The following is a 14,216-nucleotide window of genomic DNA, read 5'->3' on the forward strand; positions in this document are numbered from 1 at the left end:
TTTTCCCTTGTCGGCTATTATAATCTGACATATCATTACTCATATTTTAAGATTAAGTGTCTCTGAATTTCTAGATTAAGGTAAGTTCCCTTATTATAAATTCTCATGTGTTCTCTACATGTCCTTCATTGGATCTGTTATGTTTGTCATTACATAAATAGCTGTTTAAATCCACCTATTCTGCTACACTATAGCATCCGCTAGAAAAAGGGTGAGAGTCATTTTACTCTCCTGTCTATTAACATTGACTAGAACACAGCTGACAAATCCTCAGTAAATACCAGTAGAATGAATTAACACTTTGGGAGATGGCTGCAGATTAAGAATGTTCCCTCTCTCAAGAACAATGCCACTGTGCCCCTCATCTCTGCCATCTTTGGTAATTGGCCAAAACGCATGTTTTATAATCCGTTATTCCTTTATATGCTATTCCTTCTATACAATCTTATACTTCTTCCTCAGGCTTTTGTGGTGGCTCAGATGGTAAAGAATCTGCCTGCAATTCAGGAGACCAGGTTTTGATCCCTGGGTCAGGAAGATACCCTGAAGAAGGGAATGTTTACTCACTTCAGTATTCTTGGAGAATTCTATGGACAGAGGAGCCTGGCAGGCTACATACAGTTCATCAGGTTGCAAAGAGTTGGACACGACCGATGGACTAACACTTTCACACATCTTCCTCACCTCTGATTCTTCTTTTCATTGCTTTCCTATTTTTCAGTACTCTACAAAACTCTTGATTCCACTGCAACAATTCTTTTTATATTGCCAACGTAGTCACAGGATGTTCCTTCACCTTCTTAGTCTTACCAAAAACCTGAATCCCCCAGGAGAATACATCTTCTCCTAAGTCCTCTCAAGGCTGCCTATTTTCTCACTCCAAGTACCACAGAGTCCAGATTCTTTCCTATTCTTTTGTACCTTGTTGCTTTTCCATACTCAGGCTGAATCACTTACCTCCTTGACATCCATCTATACCACTCTCTATCTCAAATGACTGCTATCATCTATAGACATCCTAGTTACTGTCCTGCAAACATGCACTCTTTGACTGCTAGTCCAGATCTCCTTTTATTTAACTTCTGCCTTCTTTGTGGGTAATTTTAAATTTCACATATAAAATTAATCTGCAAAGCCACTGGTAATTTGGGGGACCATCTCAACACCATCTTTATTTACCTCTAATCCAGAGAACCACCTCTATATCCATGTATGCAAATACCTCCTAGATATCTCCACTTGAATATCCATATGTTCATTCAACAAATGTTCATTCAGGTGCTGGGGATGCAGTGATAAACAAGATATGTAAAGTCCTGCCTTCAAGAAACATATAATCTGGAAAGGAAATCAACCACCAACAAGAAATAGACTTGCTGCTCTTCTCAGTGAAATAGCAGTTGGGGTAAGAGATATCTCACCACTGAAGGTACCTTCATTCTAGGCAGTGTCATAGTTAAGTCATGGCTTACAGCTCCAGAAAGTGTTCACCATCCAGGAGTAACCTGAGTTGCTCATGTACTAACAGTTTGTAATTGATACCCTTGTGTCTCAGATGTCCTTTATCTTTCTTAAAAAAGATGCATGAGAACTAATAATAACTTTTTAAATTATGTAAATACATTATACATTAGTACATCTCATTAATTTATTAATACAGGATGCTTTTGCTTGGTTGATTGTGCTTTTTTGACATTTTTATTTCAGTGTTAAAGAGAGATTGAGGAAGTCCCTGCTTATATTTCCAGGACCATTTTTGTTTGTTTATATTTTATGGCTCTGCTGCTGATGCTAAGTCACTTCAGTCGTGTCCAACTCTATGTGACCCCATAGAGGGCAGCCCACCAGGCTCCCCCGTTCCTGGGATTCTCCAGGCAAGAACATTGGAGTGGGTTGCCATTTCCTTCTCCAGTGCATGAAAGTGAAAAGTGAAAGTGAAGTCGCTCAGTCGTGTCCGACTCTTAGCGACCCCATGGACTGCAGCCCACCAGGCTCCTCCGTCCATGGGATTTTCCAGGCAAGAGTACTGGAGTGGGGAGCCATTGCCTTCTCTGTGCCTCTAGAATACTCTAATTACTTGTAATTAGCCTACGCAATACTTATTTGTTTCATACCTGCAGATCTTTGTGCATCTTGTTTCCTTTGATTAGAAGGCCCTATTTGCCCATTCTAAGCCTAAGTAATTCCTGTTTTTTCAAGACTGCTCAGCACCATTCTCTCCAGAAATACTTAGCAATCCCTCTTCTGTGCACTCATAAACATTTTAATGCTGTATTAAAATTGTATGTGTTTCATCTACAAGACTGCATGCATTTTTTCACTCACTTAAAAAATTTATATATATTACTAGACAGGCATTTATTCAGTAAATATTTATTGAATGCCTATTAGAAACCAGGTGCTCTTCTTGGTGTTCAAGATACAATACTGAATAGAACAATAAATTGCCTGCCATCATAAGAGTGGTATTGTTGTGTAGCATTCTGGATAGCGATTAAGTGCTACAAAGAGGGGTAAGAGAAAGTCAAAGACTGGGAATGGGTGGAGTGTAACAGGTAGGCTCTTCAGAAAGGGCCCCCTCCATGAAAATGGTATTTCAAAAGATGTATCAATGAAGCAAAAGAAATGCTGGGGAAAGAATCTCACTGGCAGAGAGACAAGTAATTTTCCAGTTCCTAAGGCAGGAAAGAATTGCTGTATTGGAGGGGCAGCAAGAACAACGTAGGTAGATGGGCATGAATAAGGCAGGAAATGGTAAAGATCAGTTTGTGTAATCAGTAGCCAGATTGCATCAGATCTCATAGGAGCTTGGATTTTATTCCAAATGAGATGGAGAGTCACTGGAGGTTTTGACAAGGATAATAATTTGATCTAATGGTTTTTAAATATTATTCTGGAAACTGCATAAAAAATAGATAAACAGGAAGCAAACAAGAAAGCTGAGTGGCCAGACATGATACCCAGTACTAGGGATGCAATGATGGGCAAGAAAGAGAGTTAATAGAGTCACACAGGAGAGTGATGAAGAATACAGACTCCAAAGTCTACCTGAGTTGGAACCCTGGCTCCTCCATCTTATGCTGTGTGACCTTAGTTAATTAATCTAATGTCTCTGTGCTTCAGTCTCTTTGTATATAAAAATAGGGATAATGATAATAATAAGCACTTATCTCCTAGAGTTGCTGTAAAGATTAAATACATTAATACATGTTTAGTACTCATACCCAGAACCTGGCACAAAATAAATTCAATTGTGTGGAAGTAAGATATACGAGGTGGCACTGGAATTGATAATTTATAAAAGCAACAGTGTTATTAATAGTACACAGTGCTAGGGAAGCTCATAGGAAGAGTTCCTACCTAGTCCTGGGTAGTCAGCATAGTAGTTGGGCACTTAGGAGGTGCACAAAGAATTATGGTCTTTCATCTTCAGATGGATCTTTGTGGTATCAATTTTAATTCCATACTGTTACTGGTATATGAGTCATTACTCTATCTGTTTATTTGCCTCAGAAGTCATCTCTGCTTTTAAGTATTTTTAATTAGTATTTCCTCTGAGGATCTTATTTATTCATTTAAATCTAGTCCTTCTTCTATGAAAAGGTTACTCCTTGATAATAGATACTGAGAAAGCTACAGTAGCTCTACAGATTACAAAGTTAGAATCCGTACCTGTGGTTTTCTAAATGTATCCCCACCTTTAGCCTGAAAGCACCATTGCCTTCCCTAATTTATTAGCAGTGAATCATTACAACACAAAAGTAGCTTTCAGGTTATAGATGGAAGTAAAATGAACTAAAGAAAATGGCCATGTCAGAAAACCTAGTGAATGACTCTGTGTAATTACTAAAATACCACCACAGGGGGGCCCAGAGTCTTTCCTTGAGTGCTGTGTGTTCTTTGGAAGAAAGACCTCTAAGCCTCGTGACTCCCAAGGACAAGCACACAAAGGAGATGAATCACTTTCCAGTTTTCATCAGTGAATCATGGTTGAGATCACCACCACTTAATTTGAGCTTTTCAAATGTATGAGTCACGACACAAGTCCCTGCATTCTAAATTAGAATGAGAACAGATTTCGTGATGTTCGGTCAAGTAGCTCTTACGGGGTCTTTCTTCCTGGAACCAGGGCAGTTTGCCTGGACTAGAAGAAAGGGGACAGCACATCATATGTATTTCAAACAGCCAGTTCAGGCCTAAATACACTATCCCAGCAGTTCTCTGGTAACTGGCTCAATAGAAGTTAGAGCTTAGAGAGAACTCTGCCAAGGGTATAAGTAGTACACATAATAACTCTGCTAAAACCACAGGATCCAGAGACAGTTTCAGGCATGGGGATTCCTACCAAGCAAAGTTCAGGTATTTCCTTCTTTTATTAAACATTAGAACTTACTCACACTTGTCTCCTCTAATCCATATCAGGCTGTCATCTGTCCTAGGAGTCCCATAGTCACATGGATGAGCCCCTGCATTTCTCAGTCTCTGACTTCTTTGACCTCCTTACTGCTAATGACCTCCACCTCACATCTTCTTCCTCCATCTCTCATCTCACATTGCTCACTCCCACATTCATTCCAAGATGAAATGGTCCCATCCCATTTCTCAAGGCTTAAATTCAAACTCCCCACTCACTGCAGCCTTCCTTCCACCTCTCTCATTCAATTACTGCCACAGTGTTATTTATTCAACCTCATCATGATTTTCAGATACCCCCTCATTTCTCCTGATATCAGCCCCTCTAGTCTTCAGTTCAGTCACTCATTCATGTCCGACTCTTTGCGACCGCATGATCCGCAGCACACCAGGCCTCCCTGTCCATCACCAACTCCCGGAGTCCACCCAAATCCATGTCCATTGTTTCGGTGATGTCATCCAACCATCTCATCCTCCATTGTCCCCTTCCACTCCTGCCCTCAATCTTTCCCAGCATCAGGGTCTTTTCAAATGAGTCTGCTCTTCACATCAGGTGGCCAAAGTATTGGAGTGTCAGCTTCAGCATCAGTCCTTCCAATGAACACCCAGGTCTGATCTCCTTTAGGATGGACTGGTTGGATCTCCTTACAGTCCAAGGGACCCTCAAGAGTCTTCTCCAATACCACAGTTCAAAAGCACCAATTCTTCTGTGCTCAGCTTTCTTTATAGTCCAACTCTCACATCCATACGTGACCACTGGAAAAACCATAGCCTTGGCTAGACGGACCTTTGTTGACAAAGTAATGTCTTTGCTTTTTAATATGCTGTCTTCAGTCTTCACTTCTTCAATAATATCAATGGTTGCTACAACAGTAGTAATTGCAATAGCAAGTAAGTAATAGCAATTAACAATGACTAACATTTGTACAGTTATTAATTTATTCTAAGCACCGTATTAAGCATTTTTGTGCCTTCCGTGATATAATTCTCAGGATTCAGGGTTTGTCTATGGACTAAGTGTTAACGGTTTTATTCAAGTCTTCCATTCTGAGCCCTTTCTAGGTATCCAACTGGATACATATGCACTGCTCATTGTGACAATGTAACTGCACGCAGGAGATGCATAGCCATCACTCTAAACCCTAAGACAATGTAGCAGGATGGTATTGTGGTTTAGTGAGGAATTATACCTGGAACTTATGCCATTTAGATACAGGTAATGGGGCTTGCCAAGAAAAAGGTTTTTTTCAGCTTTATAAAGTAATTATACTGGAGTTTGGAGTGTGACATATTATGGAATATAAGAGACTTGGTAAGCTCCCACTCAGAGCTTCCTGCCACTTGGCAGGACTTCACCATAGACGGGTGAAACACCATCACCGGCAAAGTAGGCAGTTGTTATGTGAAGAACTAGGGAAACTTGAGAAGTTATACTTACTTCACATAGATTAGGTGAGATATCTGGGCACCCTTTGCTTAGAATGTTCTTATAACATCCGTACATTTAGTTTGGAAAGCCTCCACCCTGAATATTTGCAGTATTACTACAGATAAATTATTATCCCCATTTTATAGATAAATAGCCTAGATTTTATCACTTCAAACCTTCTCTTGCCAACAGTTTCAACTCCCTTTTCCAATAGTAATTGAACTTCACCTACTTGTCTAAACCTCTGTCTAGCCCAGATTTTTCTCCTGACTTGTAGAACAATATTAGCGACCTTCTATTTGACATTTCCCCTTGGTATGTGACATACACCTCACATTCAATATGCCTAAAACCAAGCTCAGCTCTCCCTGAAAACTGTTCATTCTCTTGGTTCCCTTCCTTTCAACTGATGCAACTAGTTACCCAGCCTCACAAGCTGAAAACCTAGACGTTAACCTTTATTAGCATCTGAATATTCATTGGAAGGACTGATGTTGAAGCTGAAACTCCAATACTTTGGCCACCTGATGCAAAGAACTGACTCATTGGAAAAGACCTGGATTCTGGGAAAGACTAAAGGTGGGAGAAGAAGGGGACGACAGAGGATGAGATGGTTGGATGCCATTAGTGACTCAATGGGCATGAGTTTGAGTAAGCTCTGGGAGTTGGTGATGGGCAGGGAAGCCTGGCGTGCTGCAATCCATGGGGTCACAAAGTTGGATATGATTGAGTGACTGAACCGAACTGAACCTTTGTTACTCTCCTTCTTCACAGTTCAGGTGCAAATAAACACATGTTGCTCTTATTCCTGTTATCTCTCAAGTCCATACAATCCTCTTTATCCCCACCATCACCCAACTCAGGTATCTCTAACCTGGAGGAATCTGGTCTGATGTAAAAGTTCAAGTTAGCACATAAGACCTTTCATAACCAGCCTATATTTACCTCATCATATCCCCCTGGCCACTTCCCTTGCATTCTAGTTATAGGTACACTCAAATACTTGTAGATCAATCAAATGCTCTCACATCTCAGGACATGTTTTAAATGTATTTCCTATGCTTAAAACACTCTCCCCATTCACACCCCCAATACATACCTCAATTCTGCACACCTGTCCGTGTATGCACAACATACTCCCAGCTTGGTTGTTACTCCCTGCTCCTCAGATCTGGAATCTTCCCCCCATCGCCATCCCTCCTAAGTTTGGATTAGGTCATTTTTATATGTGCTCCTGTATTATCCAATTATAGTAGATAGCACACTATATTGCCATGATATATTTACTTTACTGTTACCCCCAACCAACATAAAGCCCCTGGAAGGCCAGAAATATTATCACCATTATATTTATTATTAAATTCGTAGTGCTAAGCCCCGTGTCTAGTGATGCATGCAAGTTTTTCCATAATTTATTGAAATGATTTGGTTTAACTGGGATCTCATCTCTCTGAAAGTGCTTACTATCCAGGTATATTCCTCACAGAATCTCTCAGAAGCGTAAAACAATAAGAGGCTTAAGCTTAGAGCTACCTCTTTCTAGTAAGGGCTCTTAAAAAATTATTAGAATCATGTGTGTACCATAAAATTCATTTCATCACTGACCTACAAGATTGCTCTATAAACCTCTGGCTAGACTGATTTTATGTGGTTTAGTAAAAATTTGATCTCTATTGTTTAAGAGCATATAATTAAACACACACACATTAGTGTTCTGTTGCTGCATAACAAATTATCACAAGCTTCCACCAGTAAATAACATGAATTTATTATCTCACAGATTCCAGGGTCAAGGTGTCCAATGTACTTTAGCTGAGCCTTCTGTTGAGAGTCTCAAAGGTTGAATAAGATCAAGGTATCAACTAAACTGAGTTCTCTGCAGAAGGTTCAAAGGGAAGAATCTGCTCCCAAGCTCATTCTGGTTGCTGGCAGAATCCAGGTCTTGTGGTTGTGGGGTTATTGTCTCTATTCTCTCAATGGGGGCTGCTGACCAGGGGTCACTCTTGCTCACGTTCCTCAGCTTGTGGCTCCCTCCATCTTTAAGCTGGCCATTACGTATTGTACTCCTATCATGCTTTGAATCTCTGACTTCTGCTTCTCCAACCAGAGAAAAACTTTCTTGAGTTAAAGTGTTTGTGTGATTAGCATTGTTCTTAAAGTCCAAATTTCTAAGAACAGTCTGTTCATGGTGATTTAGGCTTTCTCAAAGAAAATTTAAGTTTTCTCTATAGTGTTTCTCACTTCTTTTTGAGCTTTCACCAGCTGAATCTTTAATGTCCATATTTCTGCAAATATCCTGTTCAAGGCAATTTGGGCTTCTTTTATCATACTCCTCAAAATTCTTCTAGCCTCCAGCACTGCCTAATTCCAAAGCTACTTGCCCAGCACTGCTTAATTCCAAAGGTATTTGTTACTGTGAGGGCAGGACCCCACTTCTCAATACCAAAATCTGTATTAGTCTTCTATTACTGCATAACAAATTATCACAAACTTAGCAACTGTAAACAACCCATACTTATTACAGATATATCTTGTTTTATTGTGCTTCATTTCACTTCACTTCACTGCATTTCACTGATAGTGTGTTTTTTACAAAATGAAGACTTGTAGCAACCATGCTTCAAGAGACTCTACTTGCACCATTTTTCCAACAGGATTATTTTTTAGTTAAGATAGGTAAGTCAGTAAGAGAAAGATAAATATTGTATACTAACGCATATATATGGAATCTAGAAAAATGGTACTGATGAATTTATTTTTTTTATATTTATTTATTTATTTGACTACAACAGGTCTTCATTGTGGATGCAGCTTCTTTAGTTGTGGCATGCAACTTCTTGGTTGCAGCATGTGGAGTCTAGTTCCCTGACCAGGGATTGAACTCTGGCCTCCTGCATTGAGGGCATGGAGTCTTAGCCACTGGACCACCAGGGAAGTCCCACTACTGATGAATTTAAATGCAAGTCAGCAGTGGAGAAACAGACATAGAGAACAGACTTATGAACATGAGGAGGGTGAGATGTATGGAGAGAGTAGCACAGAAACTTACATTACCGTATGTAAAATAGAGAGCCAATGGGAATTTGCTGTATGTCTTGGGGAACACAAACAGGGGCTCATATCAACCTAGAGGGTGGGCTGGGAAGGGAGACGGGAGGGGGGTTCAAGAGGGAGGGGACATGTGTACATCTATGGCTGCTTCATGTTGATGTTTGACAGAAAACAACAAAATTCTGTAAAACAATTATCCTTCAATTAAAAAATACATTAAAAAATTTTTTAAAGATATGTACATTGCTTTTTATATATGTTACCCCACACTCAGTGGACCACAGCATAGTATAAACATAACTTTTATATGCACTGGGAAACAAATCTGTGTGACTTGCTTTGTTGCAATATCTACTTTACTGCAGTTGTCTGTAACCAAATATGTAACATCTCCAAGGAAAGCCTGTATCTGACAGTTTGTTTTTTTTTGAGTCAGGAGTCAGAGGTATCTTAGGCTAGGTCCTCTGCTTGGGATTTCAAAGCTGAAATCAAGGCACTGGCCAAGCTGGAGGCTCTGAATAAGAGTTTTCTTCCAAGTTCATTCAGGTAGCTAGCAGAATTCAGTTCTTTGTGATTATAGGCTGAGATCTCCACTGACTGCTGGCTGCTGGCTGGGACTCACTCTCAATTCTGAGTTTAGTTCAGTTCACTTGCTTAGTCGTGTCCAACTCTTTGTGACCCCATGGACTGCAGCACACCAGGCTTCCCTGTCCATTACCAATTCCCGGAACTTACTCAAACTCATGTCCATTGCGTCAATGATGCCATCCAACCATCTCATCCTCTGTCATTCCCTTCTCCTCCTGCCTTCAATCTTTCCCAGCATCAGGGTCTTTTCCAATGATTCGGTTCTTTTCATCAGGTGGCCAAGGTATTGGAGTTTCAGCTTTAGCATCAGTCCTTCCAGTGAATATTCAGGACTGATTTCCTTTAGGATTGGCTGGTTGGATCTCCTTGCAGTCCAAAGGACTCTCAAGAGTCTTCTCCAACATCACAGTTCTAAAGCATCAATTCTTTGATAGGTCATTCCCATTCTTTATCTTGCAGCCCCTTCTTTCTTCAAGCCAGCAATGCTATGTTGAATTCTTCTCATGCTTTGAATCTCTGACTTCTGCCTTTCCAACTAGCCAGAGGAAAAATTGCTTTCAAACAGTTCAGATGATTAGGTTAGGTCCACCTGAATAATCTCCTTATCTTAAGGTCAACTGATTAGTAACTTAAGTACCTCTGTAAAATCTCTTTTGCCACTTTTACGTAACCTAACAGTAGGCACAACCTTGGAGGGTGGAGATCATGGGGGCATCTTAGAATTCTGCCTTTTACACATCCTCACACTGAAAATACTTGAGAATTGTATTCATAGTGGCAATTCCAAGTTTTCATTTCTTTCCACTTTTTCATTTTATGCAGTAAAAAGAAAAAAGAAAATATGACTTGACAATCAGGAAAACTATAGAATGATGCTGTTATTGATTTAGTTCAAATCACTGTGATTTTATAGAATCTTGCAGCTATCTATTTACCCATTTGCAATGACTACAACTGCATGAATTACTGATTACAAAAGATAGAATGGTGAATTTTTAGAAAACTGCTTTTGTTACATGGTAGGTCTTTCTGCAAACACACACATGCAGGCGCATGTAAATACTTCTAGTAAAACAAATTTATTGTTAATAACAAGCTTTTAGAATAGGTGGTTTAAAATAAAAGTAGGCCTAACAATTTTATTAGGTCTTTTATTAGGTTATTTATATTTTTATTTTTGGCCGCACTGGGTCTTTGTTGCTGTGGGTGGACTTTCTCTAGTTGCAGTGTGTGGACTTCTTATTGCAGTGGCTTCTATTGTTGCAGAGCTTGGGCTCCAGGGAGCAGGGGTTTCAGTAGTTGTGACTCTCGGGGTCCAGAGAGTGGGTTTAGTAGTCATGGTGCACGGGATTGGTTCCTCCGTGGCATGTGGAATCTTCCTGGATCAGGAATTGAACCTGTGTCCCCTGCATTGACAGGTGGACTCTTAAACACTGGTCCACCAGGGAAGTCCTACTTTACCTACTTTCACAGCAAAAGAAATAACAAATGCTGACATCCAATTAGTTATAACCAACCAGCTGCTCTCAACTGAAACAGCAGAGCAAGGTTGCATAATACAGTTGGCTTTCAGTTTCTCTACTTAGGCACCAAGCGTTTATGAACTCCCACTATATGCCAAGCACTTGGGTACACAGATACAGATGGTATCACCATGAACCCAAGTGAAGAGCTCAAAATTTCTCATTTTTCCCAGCAGGCAAGTTTCTTATTTCACTGTTTCACTTAAACATGTATACTTTAAATATTAGTTTCCAGATTCTGGAGGGCATTTGAGAGATCCTAAAAATCTTTTCATAATTAAACAAAAATACACCTACATTGTAATCAGTGTTTATTCCCTACTTCTTAAGAAACTGATGCTTTAAAAAATATATAATTTGGAAAATTTTAAGTTTTCTTTAAACATGACCCTTGATCACATTTTCTTGACTATTTTGACAAGTAAGAGTCAGGCAAAAGACCGAGGTCATGTTCTTTGGGATCACATACCTTTAAGGTCACATCTCTTTGTCAACATCATATGTTCTTTGGGAAGATACAGTAGTTGGCCCCAAATAACACTTACTTTGAAAAGATCTTCTTGGCTTAACCTTAGCCTAACCCAGCCAATCCACTGAATCAACCCAGCAGCAACCCTGGCAGACACTGAAAAAGAAGAACACCAGGCTCCTCATGAGCTGTTTCCACTACACCATACTGAGTTTTATACCCATAAAATACAAAGATAATTAGTCATTTAGGCCTACCCCTTGAGGACATTTTAATGCAGCCTGGCATTGAATACAATGTTAAAATGCATGGCTAAATGAATTTCTAACCATTACATTTAGCTGCTATTCTTCACCTGCTTATAATTCCTCATCCTGAACTGCAGTTCTTCTGACCAGAAATGGAGCAAGTGGGGATGGACTACAAAGAGAAACTCAAAAGAGTTCAGTGGGTCCTGGAGCTGAGAGGAGGGAAGAAGGAAGAATGGAGTCTGGCAGATGGGATTTCTTTCACTATTCCTCTTTTCTGTTCTCCTGCTCCTTACCTGAGAGATCTTCCTTACCACCACAAATTCTCAAACACTACCCAAACATCCCCGGTTTCTTATCCGTCTGCTAACACTGGTCCTATAGGTGCTAACATAGCCATGCTGTATTTCCAATGGTAAAAATTAAAAGTCACAGCCTTCCATAATAAGGCGAACTTATTATTCACCTGTTCATCCATTCATTCAAAGGACATTTACTGGCCATTTCCTGGACACCGGGTGTGCGAGAGCATCCGGGAACGCAGGGCGGGAGGGGACTGAGAAGACCTAGTCTAAGTTCTATGGATTTGGACCTCCACATTTCTAACCCAAGATCTCGAAATGCATTGTGATTCCTGTCCATTGGACTGTAAAGTTTATGTAGGTAATCTTGGAAACAATGGTAACAAGACTGAATTGGAACGAGCTTTTGGCTATTATGGATCGCTCCTAAGTGTGTGGGTTGCTAGAAACTCTCCCGGCTTTGCTTTTGTTGAATTTAAAGATCCCCAAGATGCAGCTGATGCTGTCCAAGAGCTAGATGGGAGAACACTGTGTGGCTGCTGAGTAAGAGTGGAACTATCGAATGGTGAGAAGAGAAGTCGTAATCGTGGACCACCTCCTTCCTGGGGTCTTCGCCCTTGAGATGATTATAGGAGGAGGAGTCCTCCACCTCGACGCAGATCTCCAAGATGGAGAAGCTTCTCCCACAGCCAGAGCAGGTCCCTTTCTAGAGACAGGAGAAGAGAGAGATCACTGTCCCGGGAGAGAAATCACAAGCCGTCCTGATCTTTCTCTAGGTCTTATAGCCGATTTAGGTCAAATGAAAGGAAATAGAAGACCAGTTTGCAAGAGGAGTGGTGTACAGGAAATAACTTCATTTGACAGGAGTATGTACAGAAAATTCAAGTTTTGTTTGAGACTTCATAAGCTTGGTGCATTTTTAAAATGTTTTAGCTGTTCACATGTTTGTCTGTTGGAACAGTGACACAAAGGTGTAATTCTCTATGGTTTGAAATGGATCATATGGGGCATGTAATATCAAGAATTGTTACTTTACAATGTTCCCTTAAGCAAAATTTAATTTGCTTTGAATTTTAGTCTTCCATAGGCTGATAATAAACCTCTTAACTCCTGCCCAGCTAAAGTCAATGTTTAACATTATGGAAATAAAAACTGGCAAAAAATGGAAGATTTTTTTCAACATAGCTGGGATATGGTATGCAGCTGTAGTTAAGCAGTTTTTAAAAGCTGCTGTGAACTCAAAAACCAGCTGGAAAAATTAAAGCTTCACCCTTAAACTAGATTATAGGTTTAAAAATCCCACTAGTCTTCACACTGGACAAAAGGTTGTCCAGTTGGTGTAGAATCTAAGAAGTTTCGAGGAAGTTAGTTTACCTTTGCTTTAGGTTGTAAGTTCCTTCTGTGATTGCTGTATATGAATACATAGCTCTTTGTAACGTTCTTTATTTGAAAATCGGAGATACTCAAGATAACAAATGTCCTGCCAGTTTAAGGGTACATTGTAGAGCTGAAGTGAATTACTGTGCAAGATTCTTTTTTCATGCTGTCATTTGTAATATGTTTTGTGAGAATCTTTGGGATTAAAGTTTTGGTTACAAAAAAAAAAATAAAAAACAAAGGACATTTACCAAGTGCCTTCAAGGTGTCAGGCCTAGGGCTAGGTGCTGGGGATAAGAAGGGGAACCAGGACTGATCTCTACCTTCAAGGAACTGAAAGGAACAGTCATGTACACAAGGATCTGTAATATGTTGCATTAAGTTTTTATGCCAAGAGTATAGAGGAGGAGTGGGCTCATCCTAAATTGATGCACCAAGGGAGGCCAAATTTTAACACCCCTCCCCCCAGTAAAACCATAATACTGAAACAAACCAGCCCCACTCAATTAGGTATAGGATAATAAGAATTTTCCAAGGATATCTGGGCACTGGGTTGAATTTGGAGCAGAACTGCTTTCCGGGGAACAGTTACAGGTGAAATAAGCATATTTCTTGAAAAACATTTGTATACCAGGAAAAAGGATGGTCAAGTTTGTGAAAAAGGTACTTTGCAGGAGGATTCAGCATAAATTACACATCTATTTATCTTGATAACTTTTTGCTCAGAAAGAAGAAAGAAGTATGATTTGAACTTAAGTTCACAAGTATGGGAGGCAGGATATATAACAATACATTTTTTTTAAAGAGCTTATCTTA

General features: G+C 39.9%; 1 pseudogene; it reads left to right on the forward strand.

Moving 5' to 3' along the window:
• Positions 1–698: 698 nt before the first annotated feature.
• Positions 699–13,663, forward strand: LOC122436842 (annotated as a pseudogene).
• Positions 13,664–14,216: the final 553 nt, after the last annotated feature.

This window comes from Cervus canadensis, chromosome 2, assembly GCF_019320065.1.
Source record: "Cervus canadensis isolate Bull #8, Minnesota chromosome 2, ASM1932006v1, whole genome shotgun sequence".
In the NCBI taxonomy this organism is placed as follows: domain Eukaryota; kingdom Metazoa; phylum Chordata; class Mammalia; order Artiodactyla; family Cervidae; genus Cervus; species Cervus canadensis.